The sequence below is a fragment of the Rattus norvegicus genome, chromosome 17 (genome assembly GCF_021556685.1).
Source record: "Rattus norvegicus strain SHRSP/BbbUtx chromosome 17, alternate assembly SHRSP_T2T, whole genome shotgun sequence".
Taxonomy (NCBI): Eukaryota; Metazoa; Chordata; class Mammalia; order Rodentia; family Muridae; genus Rattus; species Rattus norvegicus.
In genome coordinates this window covers 8,492,174-8,511,235 of record NC_141550.1, presented here as the reverse complement: position 1 = coordinate 8,511,235, position 19,062 = coordinate 8,492,174, and the positions used below count along the sequence as shown (strand labels likewise).

Sequence of the window (19,062 nt, the reverse complement as noted above, 5' to 3'; positions counted from 1 at the left end):
CCGTCGGCAGAACTCAAGGGGAAGGGACTTGATATGAACGGTGTTTGAGAAACCTTTGATGCTTGACTCAAAGAAGAACGTGTGCACGGCGGGATCTGAAATCAGGAAGCCGTGACGAGGCTCACGCAGTCAGTGTCACAGTAAAACAGGAGGGTGGGAATAGTGCAGGCTCTAAAAAGCTAGAGACAGAACCAACTACTGTATGTGTGGTTAACCGAATCCTCCAAAGGCCTTCCGGAGACAAGAGGCCTGAGCGAGAGTCACACTGTAAGAATCTTCCCTAAGCTGGATGGCAGCATGGCCACTCTGAAGGGAATATTCTTGTGCTGTGGCTGGAGACCGCTCAGCAGCAAAGAGCCACGTCTAACTCAGTTCCAGAGCCTCTGACACCAGCCTCTGGCCTCTGCTTGTACTCATACACATAAAATGAAAACGAAGGGTTGGGGATTCACGCTAAGGTACTCAGGAACGGAGCAGACTGACACAGTCTTGCAGTACAGTGAACACGGCAAATGCGGTAGGTACCGTTAAATCTGCACGCCGTCAGAGTTCCTCTGCCAAAGAAACCCTGCCCTTTGTAACATGAACGGGCCTCAACTCTAGAGACCTCAGGTGACTTGTCTAAATGAAGTAAGCCAGGCACAGAAAGATAAATACACACTCTGTGAACTTACTAACATGCCAGATCCAAAGGAGTCAACAAGAGAGAGTGATCACCAGAGGTGGCGGGCGAGGGCGGGGGAGAGGAAGTGACAGTCAAACGATACGAAGAAGCAGTTCCAGTCTAGGGGAATTTTAGTGATGAGCGCAGAGAGGTAACCACAGCTCATAATACTATGTATTTCCCAATCGCTAGCGTGGACTTTAAATGTTCTCCAAACCTAAACACAGGCGTATGAAGGGCAGACACATTAACCAAGTTAATCTCCTCGGAGAGCACGCCGTGCCTTGGAGTATATAGACCATGTCTTGACTAAGAATAATATAATACGGGCTGGAGAGACAGCCCAGTGGTGAAGAGAACTAGATTCTCTTCCAGAGGATTTGGGTTCAATTCCCAGCACTCACATGGCAGCTCACAACCGTCTGTACCTCCAGTTGTAGGCAATCCAATCCCCTCACACAGATGTGCATGCAAGCAAGACACCAGTGCACATAAAAAAGTAAAAAGAAATTACTGACAAAAAAAGAATAAATTTTTTTCAGCTTTTTTTTTTCCTACGTGGGGAGGTTTAATGAGAGAAGAAGAGGAGAGGAGAGGAAAGGAGGCCGGCCATGGGCACATGGAGGGAAGGGCAGTGGGGGTAGAGAAAAGGGGCAGGGAAGAGGGGGAGAGCAGCGAAGAACAAAGAGCGAGCGAGAGGCTTTTCCAGCATTCTGTGTGTCCAAAGTTTCTTCAAAACAAAAATCATGAGAAGGAAAAAACAAGGCTGGGAAACTGCGTCCAACCTGCGAATGGTGCTTTATGGTCTATTCTCCCGCCTGGGACGCAGCCTCGTGGGACAACGTGAAAGCCCTAACACCATCATCCATGACGCTGAGGAGTCCTCTCTGGCAGGAGATCCCTCCCTTCTTGGCAACCCAGTTCGCCTGGCAACCGGCCCATCTCACCCCTCCTCACTGTCTTCATGGCATGTGCACGCTGTTTCAGATGTCTGCTGCCCATGCTATGGGTCTGCCCATGCCACCATCCGGCCTACAACGTCCCTCTGTACCACTTCTGGGACACTCAGGCCTGGCCTTCTGCATGACACTCTAACACTCGAGTTACGCTGTATGCTCTAGATGCCCTGACTGCCGGCGCCTGGATACGTCCTGGAATAACCTGGAACAAGTCGCTATTGTGGTAGACATCATTCGGGGGTTTCTACTCCACGTTTCATCATTTAGTTCCCAAATAAAAGACACAAACCTTTATATCTGTAAGACGTCTTAAAAGCACTAGAGCTGGGCAGAGAGACATCAACCCTCTGTGCTACTTTGTCTACTTCCCTGTCAATAACCAAGAATTAACTTGCCATGTTCCTTCTGGGCTGGTCCTACCCAACTGGCCAGCCCTCATGGCCAAGGTCTCATGACCCACCTACCCCATGGAGTCTTCCTCTCTCCTCTGCTCTTGCTCAAACTGCAAGTCTGGTGACCGGAGCCCCGCCCACCTCCCTTCTGCCCAGCTACAGGCTGCAGGCATCTTTATTGAATGGATACATAGGTTTACATTAAGGAGCAAGGTTACAGAGCGTCACCTGGTGTGCCCCAGGGGCCAGTATTTAGCATCACAACACATAGCAACAGACCAAACTTCAGCAGGTAGCTGCATGAAAACAAAGCCTGACGCTTACAATACTAATTAATACTAACTAATGCTTGTCTACTGGGCCTGCTTTGATGCAGGTCTCACTTAGGTCTGACTTACTAGGCAGCCTGGGTAGCCTCAAACCTGGAGTCTCCTGCTTCAGTCTCCTGAGAGGGACAGCAGCGCAGGCACCACCATACTTGAGGTGGCATGCATATGTTTAATATTAACAACTGAGCCCCATAACAACTGAGCCCCATGCAAAACCTGCTGCCTATGCGTAAAGACACCTTCACAGCAGCAGTGAGACAGGGCAAGGGGCAACCAGGTGCACTGGGAATGGCGGGTTGTCGTCCCTATATCCAGGAAATCCTGCTCAGTCCTCACACAGAGATGAACAACCCCATGTTTGAGAAGGGACACAGAGGCACTGAGGTCCCTGTCTTACCAGCAGGAAGGGAGTTCAACATAAGGCTGCATAGGCCAGAGCTTTAGAGAGGACCACACCTGGGCTTCTTGCCCACGAGAGCCACGAGAAAGGCAGGGAAAATAGCCAGTACCTAGGGCACTAGCTGGAGGAAGGGCTGGACCTTCCCACCTTAGCTGTCCCCCACCCCCCACAACCTCTGGACAACATAGTCTCTCAGTACTGAGGGGCTTGCTCTCCTGAAGGGTCCCTACGACCGCTCCTGGGCCCTCTGTTAAGTGACGAAGGTACCTGTGGTGCCCCCGGATGTAGAAATGCTTGCTTCTGCTCCGGCAGACCCTCGGGCCCCTGTGCTTGGGGGTGTAGGTAGCACATGTGCAAGGCTACTGTCCTGCCACAGTCCAAAGGTTAGCAAAGCAGGTCCTGAGGCCCCAAGAGAGCTTAAAAGGCAGGGGGAGGAGCCCTCCAGAGCAGGCCAGGGCTGGAACTTAGCACCTAAGGAGGCATAAGAGTGGCCTGTGGCACCATGGAGCTGTGTAGCCCATTTTTAAAAGTGTTCTTCCCCTCTTCAGCCTTTACCCCCTTTCCGAGGCTATAGGGAAGGAGGAGCCATCGGTATCCAGAGCCAGAGTATATAGACAGTGGCTGGGGGTTAGAGTCGGCTGACCCTAGTGTGCTAAGAATACCTTACCTGTTCCTTGTTAGCAACACAGTACATGCAGGTGGACTGTCAAACCAAGTCCTTAAGCCCACCCCCTGACAACTAATCACGTGGGGGCAGTTTCTGAAGAAGTCTGTTTCCCCTCCTTGCAGGGCCGTGAGCAGAAGGCTCCCAGGCAGAGGTGGGCTGAGAGAGATGTAAGTCAAAGTCTGAATGGTGTAGGCACAGACATGGGTGGGAAGGCAAGATGAGAGAAACGGAGAGAAAGCACACAGTGCCCCAGAAGAAAACAAACACAGGTAGAGGTCAAGGAGCACAAAGGCCCCCAAAGACCCCGAGGACGCCTTCCAGGTTTCTTTAGCCTCCACCTCGGGTTCTAGAGTTGTGGCTCCAGCTTCAATGAACTTAGTTTTCCCTTGGGACATTTCAAGGACTCCTTGTGTAATGCCAATGCAGCTTTGATTCAGAGATGGCAGCCTGGAGCCACGCAGAGTGGCGTGAGCAGTGGAGTAGGTGTGCAGGTCTGGGAACGGGAGTGCGAGGGAAGGAGCAGGGTGAGGGTGCCACTCTCTCACCTTCTGCATCAAGGCGCTGAAGCCCAAGGCTTCCTTTCTACAAAGCCCAGCAACACGCACAAGCCTAGAGGAATGTCCAGGCCTAGGCCCCTACCAGGGGGGCCCCAGACTCTGCAGGAAGCAGGAGCTGTATCCATTACAGCGGTGAGGAGGGGCGTGGAGAGACTCCAGCTCACTGAGCGAGCCCTGTATCTTGTTTACGCTCATGTGTTTCCAGATGGACAGAAACCATAGTAACACTGTCATCAGGGGACATCCAAGACTGAGCACCTCAAAGACACACCTTTTACAGGAAGCATGCCCCACACCCCAGTGTGCCTCTGCACGGCAGTGAGCAGAGGGCCTGGCATTTTACAAGTTGAGAAAGACGAAGCGCACATGCTGACGGCTGCGACAGCAGGGGCTGCAGCACACGTCGCCCATGCCGAGCAGCAGTAATACCCTCTGCCCCTTCATCCACAGCCCCGTTTTAGGGACAGCAATAAAGTAAGGGCCTTCCTGGCCAGGAGAGCGCTGCCTGCTGCAGGGAGAAGGGCAGATATGAACTGCCAGCCATGACAGAGCTGTTCCTGTTTGCTTTTCGGGGCACAATGGCCTTCCTAAGTGGGACATGGGAAAGGACGGCTGCTTTGAGACTGTGGCAGGATATACGGCATGCATCCCAGCAGGGAGGACCTGAGGTCTGCACCTCAAAATGTGACCTGGGTGAGTGACATGGATGGCAAAACCATGGAGGCCATGCTGCACCCACAGCCCCTGTAGGCCACTGCACCCCACAGGCCATGGAGGCCACTGCACCCATCCCTCTAGGGTGGGCCACTGCACAGGTTTGTCTTTTGCTATGTGTCGTAATGCTGACTACTAGCTCCCAAGGCCTGGTTGCCCCCAGGGATGAGAGAGTCTTCGCCTACACAAGTGATGCTATGTAACTAGAGCTGGGCAAAAGAGAGATAGGCAGGGTTTGGGTTCCCACCTTGGGGTCTGGGCAGAGACCACAAGGGAAGAGAGAAGGTGGAGAGGGGAGAAGATGCCATGGGGTAGGTGAGTCATGAAAACATGGCCACGAGGGCGGGCCAATTGGAGTAAGAGCTGCCCAGTGGAACGTGGCAAGTCATAACTCGGGTTATTGATAGGGAAGTAGACATAACAGCACGGAGGGCAGAGATCTATCCAGCTCTCATGCTGATTAAGGCTTAATATAAATATAAAAATCGTTTAGTCTTTTATCTAGGAGCTGAATCAAAGGCAGAGTAGAAAACCCCCATTAATATTAACATTCTTTCTGCAACAGGTCACTGCACCCCATCCCATACCCCTGAGGTAGGCCCAAGCCTCACCACCAAGGGGGCACCTGCTAAGCTAAACCAGAGCCAGCTTCTGTCCCTGCCCCTAGCTCATTGGCACTGATGCCATCCCACATGGGAGGGGACCTGCTCTCCCTCCATTTCTCTTTTTCTTTTTTTTTTTTTTTTCGGAGCTGGGGACCGAACCCAGGGCCTTGCGCTTGCTAGGCAAGGGCTCTACCACTGAGCTAAATCCCCAACCCCTCTCCCTCCATTTCTCATGGGAAGGTCTTTGTGCACCTCTAATGTTTTGCCTCTGGCTAGTTGAAGGAATTCCAAGAAACAGAATCACAAAACCACCCGATTTATAAACTTCTCCATGATTTCCAGGGCCTGGCCTGGCCCCTGGACCCCTCCTCAGAGGGCTATTTAGGAGCTACACCTGAAAGTTTCCATCAACAACGTGAAAGTGAAAAACCGTGGAAGGCTGGGCTGGGAGCTGAGGAACCCTCCCACCAGTGCTCAGGATTCTCCTTCTTGGATAGAAACAGGCTGATGACCAACACTGGCCTCATTGGGGCCCACAGTGCATGAGGTCAGCTCCAGAGAGGATTCTAAATACGGTAAAAGTTCCCCAGGCAGAAACACTGTGTGAGGCTCACTGCTGGATAGCTGGGTGGCTACTCTTTGAATGTTATTTTAAGATCTGACTTGTAAAACACACAAGCATCCCGCTCTCCTGACCAACCGGCTCCTGGCTTGTGGTAGCCAGGACTGGCGATGTGGCCGTGTCTCCTCGGAGCCCAAAGCCCCCAGCCTCATTGAACTTGATGGTTTTAGAGCAACATGCTTTGACAGCCGCTCCTGTCTAGGACAGCTGGCTGAGCAAGAGAACCTGACAGCCCTACTTCTCAAGTCTGCCCCAACACCACAGCGGTTTAGAACCTAACCCATCCCCCTCCCCACAACACAGCATCTTGGACTGAACCCACTCCCGGCATGGAAGCATTTCGTCGACCTTCCTTCAGGGAGATGAAGTCATGGCTTGCAGAATTAGACTCTAACAGTTAACAGGTGACGTGGTGAGGTTGAGCCAAGCCACAAACACAGCCTTGCAATAGAAGAACCTGGGGCTTTTATGGAACTGTTTGAAGCCTCTCGTCGTCTGACAAAAGAAAGACTGAAAATGACAATCAGGAATCAAAGGAAGCAAATGTTCACGCAATCCCATGGAGAATACAGATATCTGCTACAGAGCCAACAACATGTCAGGGGATCTGTTTATTGTATTTCTTTTGATTCCTCGTCCCTCCACTGGCTTCACTAAGTTCAGAACCCGGACACCGTCTCAGAAGGCCTTAACCCAATCAACCCCGACTGGAGGGTGACTGCTAAGGACTTCCCGAGTCCTGACCACACCTTGGCCCCCTCCAGTTCCCTCAGCCGCGGCCTGGAGTGTCTACAGTCATGTCCACCACAGGATTTGGACTGCCTAGCTTTGGGATGGGGTAGGGAGGACTACAGCCAGCAGAGCCATCCCCTTGCTGAAGCTCTGCCACCATGAAGCCAGCCCAGAGTCTACTCCTACCCTGGCCTGGGCTTGGGGCATTCTATGGAGTAAAGGCTACACAGGCATTGGGCAGTCTTCAAGAGTGAGCCACTCTTCTGCTTCCTGCAAGGCCACTCAAGCTAGTCCCTGGCCTCAGCTCCATGAACCAGGTGGCATCTGGCCCAGTGCCACAAAGACTACCAACAAACAAGACAGGATCACAGTCTAACGTGGGGTCTCTAAAATTCATTCCATTTAGACGCTCACTTTGCACCAGTCAAAGTAAAGATATTCGACATGCATGCTAATGGGGAGAGGCACTTGGACTGCCGGCCAGTCTCGCCTCACTGTAACCCGCTGCCAGCCCCCATGCTCCAGCAGCTCCTCAGCCAGGAAGCCCTCCACACACATGAGCTTCCAGCACCTCCAGCTGGCCTGAGGCAAAGGGTGGCAGTCATGAGTGCAAACACACCACAGGCGGCACTGTCCGCTGTCTGTCACACTCGGAGGCTTGAACCCTAGCTCCTGTTACTTGCTGTGGCCAAGACAACACCAGGCCTCAGTTTCCCATTCTATCAAACAGGGATTGTGGTGACCTCTGAGGTTTGTAAGGGCTGCATTACTAAGTAAAACACAGTAATGCAAGCTACTACTTACTACAACAGCCTGGGGGGGGGGGGGGGGGGTGCGGGGCAGCACAGCCTCGAATACTCGCCAGGAATTCTTCCATCTGAATAACGGGCGAACACAGGTACTCGAGAAGCAAGAGCAACGCCACAGAAAACCTGCTGTCTCCTCCTCGGCAGTTCACCCTCTGCTGTTACACTTAACAGCTCACATATGTTTGAAAAATGCACTTGAACTCCATTAACCTCAGTCCTGCCAGACCTGCCTTGACAGAATGCAGTACCCTCAGGCAGCCGCACTGGCCTTCTGGCTGCTTGGCCTTGGGATGGGGGCTGGGACGGTCCTCTGACCCCAGCAGGGGGCACCATGGCAGGGGAGAACCAGAGCCAGCTGCTGAGGCTACAGAACGAGGAGGAGGAGGAGGAAGAGGAGGAGGAAGAGGGGGAGGAGGAAGAAGAGGGGGAAGAGGAGAGGGAGGAGGAAGAGGAGAGGGAGGAGGAAGAAGAGGAGGAGGGGGAGGAGGAGGAGGAGGAGGAGGGGGAAGAGGAGAGGGAGGAGGAAGAGGAGAGGGAGGAGGAAGAGGAAGAGGAGGAGGAGAGGGAGGAGGAAGAGGAGAGGGAGGAGGAAGAGGAGAGGGAGGAGGAAGAGGAGAGGGAGGAGGAAGAGGAAGAGGAGGAGGAGAGGGAGGAGGAAGAAGAAGAGGAGGGGGAGGAGGAGGAGGAGGAGGAGGAGGAGGAGGAGGAGGAGGAGGAGGAGGAGGAGGAGGAGGAAAGGGAGGTGGCCTAAGGAAGCCAGTCCAGCCCAGCCTTGGCTGGTGCTGGTCAGGGCCCTCTGCACCACCAACTGCTTACTTTCAAGGTCTCTCAGTTAATTTACAGGAGATGGTTAGTGCGCATGTTTGTTTTAGGATGGAAAGCCACAGCCATTTGTTCTTAATTCAGCGCAGGAAGAGTGAAGAATCAGATGTCTGCTGAAATGAAATGATTTAACAAATATAAGATAAAGAGGAAGCTCATTTCAAATGCCCCGCTTGGCACCAGTCCCCAGATGGACTCCTAGAGGGAAACTAGGCACAGAGCAGCAAACTGTGCACTGCTGTGAGGGCCGTGGCTTTGACACACACTCACACAGGCAGCATGGCCAGGGAAACACGGGAAGAAATCTAAACAAGTGAGTGCAAAGCGTGCTACACCACATGCTTTTGCCTTAGACACGGCCTGAGCTCACCGCAGCCTGTGCAGCCTTCTCACAGCATGGCTGTGAGCACAAGGAACTTTAGGTCGCTCTCCAGAGCCCAGTGTTTCTAGAGGTAACAGAGGTAGCAGAGGGACCTCAGCCCCTGGGGCCACTGTCTAAGCATCTGCATAAGCTCTATCAACACCCGGAACTGCACTCTACATCTCCTTCTTTGAGGGGCCAATGAAGGGATATTGGTCCAGAGTCTCTTACCCTCCACTCCACTTCCCAGCACTCCAGAGCAACACAGCCTGACACACCTGCTTGGGCCTGTGGGCTCCTCCTGAAGCTCCTGGCTGCACAGATGCTCCCTCACAACGTGCTTGTTCTGAGTCTGCCAGCACAGGCCAGGTCCTCCTGAAAGCCCAGCACAGGCCACCCCACAACTGCCCCTCCTTGGCCACACCCTTGTTCATGCTCTGGACTTCCCGCAGTCTGCAGCCCACACAGGCCCTGGGCACACACTGGCAGTTTCCTAGGAGACTGCTCTGGAGCTTGTCCCCTCAGGTTTCAGCTTCACTAAGAACAAAGACTGGGCACACACTAGTCCTCCTAAGGGGCTGCTTCAAACAAGGAAGTGCAAGGTGGACTGGTGGTTCTTCTGGGTCAGATCCAGCCCAGCAGAGCCTCTGTGGGGAGCTGAGTTTCTGTGCTGATTAAGTGACTTGAGGATCCAGTGAGCTGTGCCCGCTGTAAAACACCTCACTGTACCTGACGCACAGATAAGGGCTCAACAAACACAAACTGCTCCATGCTCGAAAGCACTTGCCTGATGCTCTCAAAACATCACCACAGACCAGGCTCTGAGTCTGTACTAGAGGCCACTGAGTCCTGAGGTAGGGGCTGGAGGGCGGGGAAAGTGTTGCTGCCTTGGGTGAGTCATCCTCGTTTTTTTTCTTTTCAGTAAGTGGAGATACTGACTTTCAGCAGTGGTATCCAGATTTATGCAGACGACAGATAAATGTTTACCCAAGGCTATCCCAGCTATCAGCTACTACAGGGAACATCAGTCAGGATCTAACAGAGGCAACAATGAGCCACAGGCAGAGGGACTGAGTTTCCAGGTGGCTCTGCCAGCTGAAATGGTAGCCCTGTAAGGAGCCATACTTCTGTAAAGATCCAGACCAGCCCAACAAACAAACAGCTGGAAGACCACAGTGTGAGCGAGCAGACAGACAGACAGACAGACAGACAGCCCTGCTGAAGGAGGCGGCTCTGGGGACCAGGTAACCCGTCCTTTCCAGTCACTAAATGGAGATGCAACTGCCTAGTAAGGAAGGGGCTGGATCAGAAGAGAAGATAGAAAGGGAGAGAGGGAAGGTAGGAACTTTGGCCAGGGCAGCAGGCTGAGGTGGGGCAGCCTGGCAAATCCAAGGACGTAGCAAACCAGGAAGGGGGCGGTGGAAAGACAGACAGGGCTGGTTAAGGTTAACACCTTTGGTTGGTCTTGCTGCAACTCACTACAGCTCTGAGGAACTTGATATTATTTTCATGGTATTTAATTCTGGGCCTACCAGACACAGGAACCAAGTGTTCTGTAAACATTTCTCCGTGTTCTTGCAATTTCAGTGGGAAATCTTGAGATCAATTATGCAGAATTCTCACCTACTTCCCTCTCCTCTCCATAAGTTTTTAGAAGCAATTCCTGGTGGTGATACACAGAGAGGTCTTGGCCCTTTAAAGTCACGGCAAGGCTCAACCAGCTGGGTGGCTCCGAGCAGACTATGCTGCTCTCGGTGGATGTAGCTGACAGTCCTCGATGACCTTTAGGGGCAGCAGGAGAAGGGAGTCCACGAGAGCCTGCTAAAAGAGCCTGCTAAATCACGCCTGTCTGCCAGCAGCAGCGGCCCTGTCGAGTGCCCCTCCTCACACACAGGGGTGACCCGCTGCTCTCAAGTGCATCCTAGTTCTGGTACACCTGAAACTCCAGGGTCCAGCCCAGCTCCTCCTGAAGCTCATCAAACTGACTGGCCTCCCCCTCCAGTAAAGACCTGTGCTGTGATGCAGAGGGACACCAGGCTGCCCATGTACTAGGAGCAACCTGTGTTCCTGAGGGACTGAGGGAAGGAGAGGAAGGCACAGTCCTGCACTGGATTCCGAGGTGGCCTCTGACATGGCTGAAGCATGGAACACTTATTCAAATCTGAGTCCAGCGCCCAGTGTGTGCGCTTGGCGAGTCTCTCACAAATAGGTCATTCCAGACGGGATCCCGAGTGAGGGGCCCAAGCACTGGTGTGGTCACAGAGTGTGACAGGCATACACACAGGATGTTCTCCAAGGCCCTGGCCTGGTTTCATATATTAGAACACAGGCTCTCAATACGGTGCAGCAGAGTGAAGACGACTGCCATCCCAGAGGAAAGCAGGTCAGGCTGGGCCCAGGAGTCTGCCAAGCCCTGCCTCACAGTCCTGCCTGAGGAAGACTGGGCTTGGGTAAGGGGTTGAGGAGGTTACGGGCTGATTTAGGATCCTCGGGTTCTCCCAACGGAAGCAGCCTATCCTGCTGCTTCACCATGTGTGGCCACTATCCTCTTGGCACACTGCTTTATCTTTCCATTTCATTTTCTAGATTTATTCTGGACTCCTAAAGGAAAAGAGAAACTTCAAAATGTGTCTATAAAAAACCAGGGAGAGACGGGTAGACAAAGAGTGGGGAGATGCTGTGCCTTACTGAATGTTCTTTGTCTCGGGGACTGTACTATGGGAACAGTTTCTTTACTCTTGGGAATAAAGTCACCAAAAGGCAAGGCAATGCAAACTGCTGGGCATGATTATAGGGAAGGGAAGGGAAGTTTATAGGAATACAGTACAGGCCAATGAAACAGAAGGGGTCTAGAAGGAATCCTTTTCCCCCTACAAGGGAAAAGATAGAATGTTTGATTGATTGTGCTGGAATGACCAGCTTACCGGATCAAACAACATTACAGTGATCTTTCCTACACCACACACCAGGTAAATTCCAAATTCTTCAAAAGAAGGAAATGAAAAATGAAACCCTAAAAAAAAAAAAAAAAAAAAAAAAAAAGGCCTTCTGGGAAGGGAGAGGCATTTTCTTCAGTGATGTGAATAACCACCCATTCTCACACAGACAACCCTAATAAACATCAGAGGTGCACAGAAACAAAAAGGCTTGACTGTCAGGAGGGAAGCTGCTGGACTGGAGCTCGGCAGAAGTGGGAGAGGAATGAGAAAGGAGACAGATTAGGAAATACCCAAAATGCATTAGGTGCATAGCATACTCGGACAAACGGTGTCAGAACACACCCATGTCTAGATCAAAGGCACTTGCCACCGAGCCTGATAGATAACCGGAGTTCAGTCTCGGGAACCTCCAGGCACAGAAGCATGCCCATGTATACACACATGCACACGCAAACACACGCAAAATAAACAAGTATAGGGTAAGCGTGTGTGCTGCACTTCTAAACAGGGGCTTTCCATATGAGGGCTGGAGAAGTGGCTCGGTAGTTAAGTCCTCTTGTGGAGGGCCTTGGGTTCAGTTCCCAGCACCCCAAGGGGGCTCACAACCATCTGTAACTGCAGTTCTAAGGGATCAGACATCCCCTTCTAACCTCCACAGGCACTGACTATGCACATACAGGCAAAACACCCATATTCATGAAGTTAAATATTTTTAAAGACTTACTTCATATTATTATTTAAATATACAACAGCCATAAGTGTATTTGGATGTAATGATAGTCGGAAATGGGGTAAAAGCAAGAAGTTGTATTAAAATAACTGAATAAAAACAAGGCGACTGCTGTAAGAGCTCTAGCAGAGCTTAGGAGGACTCGAAGCACCACAGCTGAAAGGTCAATGCCGTGGCCCAGGCCGGGAGATGACTTGGCGCAAAAGCATTTTCTACGTGGTCTGGTGACCCATATTCAAACCCCAGGGTCCACAGGAAAAGTCCACAGGTGATGGGAACTCCTGAGGAAGATGGGAGGCAGAGAGGAAATCGCCCAGAAGCTTACAGGCCAGCTAGCCTGGAGTACACAGTCAGCAGCAGAAACGAGAGACCCTGCCTCAAAAACACAGATGGTGAACACTGGTTCCCAGAAGTCCTCCGGCCTCCACATCCCTGTAGCACATGCATGCCTTTTATTACAACATGAATTTACTGTCAATCACAGATTACATATCATAGTATGTAACTGAGAACTAAAACAGTGGAAAGACTGGGGACACTTACCCCTGCAGAAAAAACGGAGGAAAACAGTTAGGACCGACAGACAGGAGGTGGGGTGAAACTAAAACACGCTAAGTCTGCGCTCCAGAGAGAGACAGAGACATCCATCCCATCGTCAAGTTTTCAAACAACCTGCGAGTATTTACCAGCAACAGATACAGGTCCCAGATGGAGAAAATACCCTGAGGTTGTGCCATGCTTTGTGAAACTGAAACAGATTTCAAGACGCTAGGCGCTCCTATCGGCCCAAGAAAACAGACCCTTAATGTGGAACTTGTCTGTTCGGCAGACACTGGCGACCTAAATAGAAAGCCCCAGATGGCCTTCCAAGAGACACCATGAAGACACAGTGAGCGTCCATGCTAAAGGCTTTAGGTACTGTGGTTTGTCCTCAATAAGGCAGAGGCTTTCAACAGCATACACACTACAATGTGTGAACACCTATACGCAAAAAACTCAAGTCTCAGCATAGATGTTTATACTCTAGGCAAAAAATTAACTCAAAATAGTCCTCAGATCTAACTCTGAAGGACGAAACCCACAGAGCTCCTAGAAGCTAACGTAGGAGAAAACTTAAGATGTCTCTGAGTGACGTGAACACACTCAGGGCTCATCTGTGGGAGAAAGGGATCAATGTTAGACTTTATTAAATAGTTTTTCTGTCCTATAAAGTCACTGTCCAGGGCTGGAGATGGAGCCCAGTGGCCTAGCACATGTGATGGCCTGGGTCAGTCCCCAGAACCACATCGATAAGACTGACAGATGCTGTCAAGAGGACTAACACTCTGAGCATGGCAGGCCTCACCTACAACCTCAGCACTGGACACGCTGGGGCAGGAAGATTCTGAGCTTAAGGCTACCCTAGCTGACAGGCATAGGCCGGTTGAAGGTTGGTCTTGTGCTCTGTGTATTCAAATGCTGATTTCTGTGCCCTGAGATCCAGTTACGGTCTGGACACAGGCATTGAATATTGAGGAATCTTCAGTATCAATGTGGTGTCAAGAATGCTCCCCCATTATCTCTGATTGATTAATAAAAGGCTGAACAGTCAATGACTGGGCAGAGGAGATAGAAAGGCTGGACTTCCAATCCCAGCCAGGGTTCCATAAGAAAAGAGGCAGGAAGAAGAGGTTGGCCACGAGGCAAGTGAGCATCCAGTAAAGAAGGGCCACGAGGTGGAGAAAAAAAGGGAAGGCCACCAATAAATCAGGCAGGAGGAAGAGTTGCCAAGGGAGTTCACCATGACACACACGAAACAAAGCAAACCACAGGGAAATTCAAACCACACGTAACCCAGAGCCTATGGCTGGGGCTTAGCTACATAGCACAGAATGTCAAAAATAGCTGCTCAGTTATTGTGCTTAAAGCTTGTTGAATAAACCAATAGGTCCTGTTTGCATTTGGGAGCTAGCCGGGTTAGAAAAATCTGTCACTTTGAAATTTGATCCTCTATTTGAAATCTTAGTTAGGGTTTTACTGCTGTGAACAGACACCATGACCAAAGCAACTCTTACAAGGACAACATTTAATTGGGGTTGGCTTACAGGTTCAAAGGTTTAGTCCATTATCATCATGGTGGGAGCATGGCAGCATCCAGGCAGGCATGGTGCAGGAGGAGCTGAAGAGTTTACACCTTGTTCTGAAGGCAAACAGAAGAAGACTGGCTTCTAGGCTGCTAAGATGGGTCTTAAAGCCCACGCCCACAGTGACACACCTCCTAATAGTGCGACTCCCTGGGTCACTCAGATACAAACCATCACATCGTCCAAATGGAAATGTAGAGAGAATCTTTACATGCTGTATGTATAGAAGCGTCACCTGTCAATAAAAAGTCTATGGCCAATGAGCTGAGGCAGGACTAGAAGGTGGGACATCCTGCAGGGACAGATAGGACTCTGGGAAATAGTGAGGCATAGGAGAGTTCACCCAGAACACTGCCAACCACGTGGCTGGTTTAAATGGATTTACTATGCGCTAGTCAGGGGACAAGCCAAAGCTACTGGCCTAAGGATTTAGTCCTATTCTACCTCATCTCAGTCATTTCAGGAACAACGAGGCCCGCAGCTACAGACTTCAAAATAGGAGAATGGCAGTGCTGGGTGTGGCGTCAGATGCTTTTGATCCCAGCGCTGGAGAGGCAGATCTCTGAGCCGGCATCATCTACAGTGAGTTCTGGCCAGGACAGGGGTGCACGGCAAAAGCCTGTCTCAAAGCAAATGCACAAAGAAACCTAAACGATAAGGATGGACAAAGGACAGGCAGACTGCGGACTATCAGAACTCAGTCCCGAGCTCAACCGCCGACCCGTGTGCAGGGGAGAGGCCAGTCTCCAGCCCTGCTGCACCTCTACAAGTGGGGTGAGGCCCACCCTTGGTAACAGGCTCCTCCCTCTAACCCCAGAGCATACCCAAAAGGAAACCGTTGGCTGCTGACACCTCTCCGTGAGGGAAGTAGTGCTGAACAGAGTCTTGTTCAGAGCTCCCTGAGTCATCCACCCCTCGGGAGCCGGAAGGACCGGCAGGTCACAGTGGTCACGGTTCCTTAATCTCTTTAGTCACCTGACAGCTCACTGTGTAAGACTGTAATGTGTCACCAACAGAGACCACTGACAGTCTACCTTGGTGACAAGCAGACCAGGACGCCTCCTTGCTACACACACCAGGCTGCAGTGCCAGCTTCACCCTCTGGTTGGTAGAGAACCTCGGCCTCCTAAACGTTCAGTACTCACAGAGTCAGAAAAGGAAAGATGCGTCCAGACGGCCCTGCACAGTGAACGGTGCCACTCCAGTGCCACTGTGCTTCACAACACCCCCCCTCAACCCTTTAAACTTGTGGCTTCTCACTTCTGCTTTAAGGACAATGAGGTTGGTGCTGCCTTTGAAGAACACGGGGTCACAAGGAATCATGCAGTCAAGGGATGCAGGCATTCCAAGGCCTATGAGCATCGCAGAGCTCAACCGAATGTCTTCCTCTCTCCGCTCTATTTTTAGCTGTGTGAGTTCAGGACACACTGCGGTGTCCCAGAAAGGGAAGCAGAAGAGAGACTTGGGATTCATTTTCAAGAAAAGTGACAGGTTAACTGCAGGCCTGGCCTAGGTAATCTCCAGAATCCACAGGATTCTTTGTCATCAGACGTGACAACTGTGACAGGCACATGTGCACAGCAAGGGCCGCTGCTGCAGACTGCTCTCGCCCCTCACTCAGGCATGGGCTGGGAGCTGACGGTGGCCCACTGACCGACAGGGATATGCCACATTGAGCCTGAGAGAGACACCAAAGGTGCGTGGGTGAGGAGGACCGTGCGTGTTGTCAGCCAAAACCAGCTGGCAGAAGCACACCAAGTGGTCATGTTGTACCTGGGGTTTTAGTGCAGCCAGGCCCAAGAGCTGAACCTCACTCAGGCTGGGTGGAGGCCATCAGATCACAGGGGGAGGGACAATGACACACAGACACACACTGCTTCTCCACTGCTACCCTGGAAACTTAATAAACCTTAGTCAAGCACCTCAACTGTAGCATCGACCAGGAGAGGACATGGGAAGGCTCTCTGGCCAGGGATGAGGGGGAGAGGAACATCAATATTTGAAATGTTGCATGTGTGTGCGCCTTGGTAGTGGGGGGGGGGGGTGCTTGGGAAGCAGAACAAAAGAGTAGGGGATTGGTAATATGCAAATACTGATGATGACGTCATCATTTTATACATTTTATAGATTTGATCCAAGTGAGAGGGAAAAGTTACAGGCCACTGCCTTATAAGATCCACATAACACTATGACCGTAGGTTTGTAAACAGCCCAGCTTTGACTCGGTGATCCTGTGGGGAGGGCTTATCCTGGGAGCTCGTAGCCAACACGTCCCATCCTGCTTAGCTGCATGGTATCCTTTGCTGGTGGATTTCATTTTGGCACAGACTAGAAAGTTCAGTACAGAACAGGTATGTAACCAGATTACATAACAGGGTGTCTGACACAAACAGGAAAGTGGTCTGACCATGCAAGAACGAGGCTGTAGGTCCCTCCCTAAATTGGTGTGGGAGTGACTCACACAGCAGGAGCAGACAACCTCCCAAGTGACTGTCTCAGTTAGTCACTGCAGCACTACCTACATTACAGGCTCTCCCTGGAGGGCGGCTGAGTCTTCCTAGGTCCAGCTTGGAGAACCAATGTCAAGCTGTGGTCCATTCTTTAAGGTGACACTGTGTCTCTTGATTTAGCCCTCTCAGATGTCACTCTTCTGGGCTTGGTGTCCCTGACTGTGTCACAGCAAAGCTTTCTTATAGGTATTTCTCCTTCCCCTTCCTTTGTTTCTTTCCCTTTTAGCGACAAGGTCTCTGTGTAGTCCTAGCTGTCCTGGAACGTGATAATGCAGACCAGGCTAGCCTCCAACTCACAGTAATACCTCTGCCTCCAGTGCCGAAATTACAGGTCCGCACCACACCCGCGCCACCACACCCGCGCCACCACACCCGCGCCACCACACGTGGCTCATATAGTTATTTCTTGAAAACCTGTGATAAGCTTGGGATCCACTACACCTCCAATTTCTTTGCTTTGGGAATTCAGCGACACTAGTATGGCTTGTTTGTTTGTTTGTTTGTTTGTTTGTTTGTGGGGGATTAGAAAAAGGAGTCTGAACCTGCTGGAGACTGGTCTCTCCCCTTTACATAAGGCCTGGGGTGGGAGCTGACAGTGGCCCCGATTCCAGCTGTAGACACTACACTACTAACATGTCACACACCTCAATAAGACGGAAATTCCAGGGGACCAGAGGTAATGTCCCATGTCTTTTCTAACTCTTGAGAGAGTTACTAATTTTTATTTTATGTACATGGGTGTTTTGTCGGCACGTGTGTGCAACATGAGCACACCCACTGCCCTTGAAGGCAACAGGTCTCCGACACGTGAGTTATGGACAACTGTGGGCTGCCGGCTGGAGAGATGGCTCAGCGGGGTAAGAGCACCCGACTGTTCTTCCAGAGGTCCTGAGTTCAATTCCCAGCAACCACATGGTGGCTCACAACCATCTGTAAAGAGATCCGATGCCCTCTTCTGGTGTATCTGAGGACAGCTACAGTGTACTTATATATAATAAATGAATAAATCTTTAAAAAAAAAAAAAACTGTGGGCTGCCACGTGGGTGCTAGGAAAGCACTCGTGCGCTAACCTCTGAGCTGCCCCTTCAGCCCGAGCCCCATCTCTTATACGGTATCTCCCACTGTCAACACTCTGCTGAGCAGGAAGAGGCCCATGGTTTCTGGGACTGCAGCAACAATCAAATGTCTTCAAAGTATCACTCATCACGAAGTTCCTCGGTGAGCTAGAATGACTGCTCTGAGGTTAAGAATGGCTGCTACTCCTGCGGGAGACCAGTTTGGTTCCCAGCCCCCATGTCAGGCAGTTCACAACGGCCTACAGCTCTAGCAACAGGAGACCCGATGTCGTCTTCTGCCCTCTGCAGACACCTGCATCCACATTCTCACACACATTCCTCATACCCTACATACATGGCTCAAAGTAAAGTAAGTCCTTTGTCTTAGGGTCCCCAGTACCATGAAGTCTATCAGGAACCATCTAGGAGCCACTAAGGCTAGCAGGGGACTTTCCTGGAGGCAGCCCACCATTTTTGCATGACTTAGGATGGATGGGTGAGCTCTGGGAGGCAAGGTCCCAAGACACGTCACCTCAGGATGACTTCTTGCCGCTGAAGTGCCTTTTTGCCACTATGACACAGCCTAATGCTCCCTGGGCATCAGCCCACCCTGTTGGGAAAGTTTCCTGCAGATCAACAGGACTTTTATGAATTAGTGCTGTTTAGATGAATTAATGATTTTGTAGAATTCCTAGTTTGATTAAAATAATTTTTGAAGGAAAGCTGTAGTTGATTTGCCAGAAAGACACAAAGTTAGAAACAAGAATAGAATGTGCCCACTCCTCATAGAAGAGTAAATAAAGCCTGTGTTATAAAAAATACAATGAGCTTTCTTTTATAAATAACACTAAGAGGAGAAACAGGCTTGGGACAAATTTGTGATCAAGGAAAACATTCATTCTAGGTCAGGTCCAAGGACGACGTCACAAGTGTGCACTGTGGTAAAGCAAGGCCGTGGAAAACTGCTGCTGTGAACCTTTAGTGAGCTGATAGAATGAACCATGCTAAGAACTTACTATGGCCATCCTATAACTCCCCTTTGCGTAACATTTTATCTATGAGGTGACTTTC

The 19,062-nt window shown here is 51.0% G+C and overlaps 1 protein-coding gene across 14 annotated transcripts in view; it reads right to left on the bottom strand.

Annotated features, from left to right (window-relative positions):
- Positions 1 to 19,062, bottom strand: part of Macroh2a1 (macroH2A.1 histone) — a 61,583-nt gene that overhangs the window by 31,520 nt on the left and 11,001 nt on the right.